Raw genomic sequence first — 4204 nt, forward strand, 5'->3', positions numbered from 1 at the left:
CGTATTGGGGTAAAAGTCATTGAAACAAAGGTGTAATTCGTTGCGACCCTATCTTTTCACAAAATTTCGATAGCCAAATTTCTCCTCCGGATTCGGAAATATTTTGTTGACTTCCGACCACATAGGGAGAAATGACAGTCACAATACATTAAGAGAAATTGGAGCTCGCAAGGAAAAATGTAAGTGCTCACTCTTCCCGTGTGCTACTCGAGAGTTTGAAATGATTTCAGAAATTATTGGTATGGAAATGCTTCTATGAATTTTCTGCCAAACATCTTAAGCGTCAATTGTCAACTAGTCATGTACACGTAGATGAACTAGAAATGACGAATTAAGTCATAAACCTATTTCTCGGGTTTTTGGATTTATGGCAGCTAATATACTGACTAAATGACAGAAAAAAGTGCAAGTTACTTGGAGTGGTTTGGGTAAAATAGAGAACAAACCTGAATGTAGATAGATAAAAATTCTAAATACTTAGTGAGACAAAAGGAGGTCTTTAGCCAACAGTGGATTTCGAGTGGCTGATGACAGTGATGATGACGATGATAATTAGGGGATGTATAGAGCGTCTTTTCATTTCCATGAACGTCAGTGGTAGATCAAAAATTTTACATATAAAAATTTATGTGTTCTGGGATGCGCCAAACATAAACTGAGAGTGTAGAAATTTACTGATATCCCACAGAACGCTTTATGTTGCCTGCTTAAGTTCTACATACTGGGATATAATAATGCAGCAACACAACTTCAACATAATGGGCATACTTTTCGTCAGAGAGGGCAAACGAGGAGAATTAAATTAGTTGCAATACGCAATGATTGTAGAGGTTCACAGGTTTGCACATTTCGTAAAACAGATTTTATATAGGTTAGAGGTGTCTAAGGTCATCCATCTTATTCTAATGTGACGGCAGAGAAGCTCAGATCCCCCTCATGGTTTTGGTAGACAGAAGAAATTCACTCTTAGTGACAGCAGGCATCTTAAATATTCTCTACGAATCAGTCATCAGACATTGCAGAGTAGTATTAGCCAGTCACAGGGTCCAGTTACTGAACGAGCTGCCGAGAAATGGCGCGGATCTCACGAACACTCACCTGCTCGAAAGGCACTGGTACACAGGATTATTGTGACATAGAGTTTATAATGGTACAAGGAAACCTGTCACAGGTTGGTGGCTAAGAGAACGACGTTTTGATGCATTGGTAACTAACGGTAAATGACAAGGTTCTTGAAGCGAGGATGTGAGGGACAATCAAACTGTATGCACCTGAATAGGACGTCACAGTAGTGAAATGTGGTGGTTGTCGTTGTTGAAAACAGTAGCTGGAGGGATGATATAAGAAACGAGTCGCAAGGACGAGTCTAGATACGAGTACATAAGGCAGACCCTCTAGAACTTGGGATATCTCAGCTATGCTGAAACGATGATAGCTGGCAGGCGATAGACCTATATGAAACGAAGCTTAGGTTTGATGACCGGATTAACATTGTAATCAGCCAAGACTATAATAAAAGTGGAAACGTCATAATAAAAGACCTGGGAGAACAGTTTATGAAATGGGCATTGTCTTGAAAACAGGTCATAAATGCAACATGAACAAAAGTAAAACAAGGATAATGAGATGTTGTCGTATTAAACCAGCTATGCTGAATTATATTAGGGAAGGAAATAACTGATGATGGGCCGCCAGTAGTAAGAATATCATTTCTGAAAAAGATAAATTTTGCCCATGCTGGATTTGTGAAGAATATGTATGCTGTATAGACTGCAACACTTTAGGCATCATCCAGAATAGGCATAAGGACAAAGTCAAACGAAACGTCGTCAACTTGAACATGAGCAAGTGTTCACAACTTCATATCTTCTCACATGCATACATGTCTCTTGCGATCCACACAGCACCTACAGATGCCCTAAATATATACAAATATTCTTGTGCAGTGCAGGAATGGTATACTTCTGACGAATACATTAGTATGAATTGAAACGTTAGCCATCTGAAGATGAGCCGGATAGCGTTCAACAGACAATGACATTAAAATAAAATTTTTTAAAAGTGATTGTAGCTGTTTGTGTTCTTCAACAACAAATGTGTTAACAACGAATATACATTTTAATGTTAGAAAATTGTTTTTCAATGCTTTTGGTAGGAGTGTACTCTTGTAACCAAGCGGAAGGTGAACGATAACAATTCAGACGATGAAGTATGGTGTTACAGAAGAATTCCGAAAATCAGATGTGTTTGTGGAGTAACTAATCAGGAGGCGCAGATTCGAACTGAGGAGAAAAGAAATTTGTGGCACAACCTGTCTAAGAGAAGGGATCGTTTCTGACAAGACACATTCTCAGACATAAAGTAACTCGTAGTTTTGTAATTGAGGAAAGTGTGATGCGTAAAGATTTTGAAGGGAGAGCAAGGATCGAATACAGCAAGCAGGTTCAAATGGATGTAGACTGCAGTGGCCGTGCAGAGATGAAGAGCTTTGGACAGGACAGATTAGCGTGGAGAGCTGGATCAAAACCGTCTTGCGACTGAAAACCACAACGAAACCATAAGGACTCTATGGCTAACGGCGGGAATCTAGAGTGCAATCATCGCAGAGACTTGGTCATGCATAAAACAGGTGGCAAACTACGGTTCATTGCTCGGATACTGGCAGAATGCAGTCACAACACTACTCAAGTGCGTGGTGTCCTTATCAAATGAGACTGACAAGGATACTAAACTTACACGAAAAACGGCGGCCAAATTGTCTCAGGTTTATTTTACTTACTGGACTGCATCACGGAAATGCTGAAGACCTGAACTGGTGGGAAGGTACACGCCAAAGCTTCCCATGAAAGCCTGTCAGGTAATAGGACAACCAGTATTACGTGGAGATCTACGACTGTACTACAACTTACTGCGTACTGCTGTCGCAGGGACCGCGAAGACAACTCCAGACTAATTGCAGTGTACACAGAGGCATTTAAGGCGAAAGCCTCATGTATATGATACATCAGTAAGTCTCCTCTGCCAAGGACTTCAAAGTGGCTTTGCGGAGTATGTATGTAATCACATTATATTATTACAGACATGTTGAACGGATTAGTACAGATTCAGAATGTGAAATCAGTTTGGTGAAGATAAGTGTTAAAGGTAGATTGAACGTGGTCACTGGATGCTTTTATGGACCCCTACCTCAGCAGTAGTAGTGGCGAAACGTCAGGGAGGCAACTAGGAAAATTTTTCGCGTGAATGTCGTGGTCGTTTTATAGTTTTAAGTGGAGATTTTAACCTACTAGCTACAGACAGGGAGACTCGAGTGACTAGGACGGTAGTAGGGATAAAGAATAGTGTGAAATTGTTCTAAGTGACTTATCCGAAAATTAGCTTGAGCAGTTTATCAGAGAACCGACCCATGAAGATAACATCTTGGACCTGCTGGTGACAAAGAGACCCAAACTTTTCGATTCAGGTAGCGTAGGACAGGGAGTCAATGATCATAAGGCCATCACTGCATCATTGAATACGGCTGTAGGTAGTAATAGAAGGAAAGGTAGGAAGGTCTTTCTGTTTAGAAGGGCGACAAGACGGATTTCAGATTTAGAATAAAATAATTTTGGATGTTAGGCCAAGGTAAGTCGGTCGAAAAGTTGACAATTTACCTGCTTTAGATCTCTTGTTTTTTCAGTGATGTAGCCTAACATCCAAAATTATTTTATTCAAAGTGACGCTGTCCATGGAAGACTAAGAATTTACATAAGTCTTTAGATTACATGACAGGTAAAATTTCATCTCCAGCACTCACAATGTTGAGCATCAATGAACACAGTTAAGACCGTCGTACAATACGCTTCCGACGAACGTGTGTCAAGCAAACTCGTAAGGGATGGAAAAGACCCACCGTGGTTCGACAACCGCTTAGAAAACTGCTACGAGAGCAAAGAGATTTTCACTGCAAATTCAGACATAGTCAAAGCTTCACAGACAAACAAAACCCAAAGATCCCAAAATTAGCATAAGGAGGGCTATACGCGAAGCGTTTAACGCAGTCGAAAGCTACATTTTATCTGCCGACTTGACAGAAAATCCTTAACTGTTTCGGTCTTACATTAAATCAGTAAACGTGTCGAGGCCACCTGTCTAGTCACTCTGTGACCTTTACTGAACTGAGCCACGGGATGACACAAAAAAGGCCGAAATAGGAGACATATTT

This window comes from Schistocerca cancellata, chromosome 3, assembly GCF_023864275.1.
Source record: "Schistocerca cancellata isolate TAMUIC-IGC-003103 chromosome 3, iqSchCanc2.1, whole genome shotgun sequence".
NCBI lineage: Eukaryota > Metazoa > Arthropoda > Insecta > Orthoptera > Acrididae > Schistocerca > Schistocerca cancellata.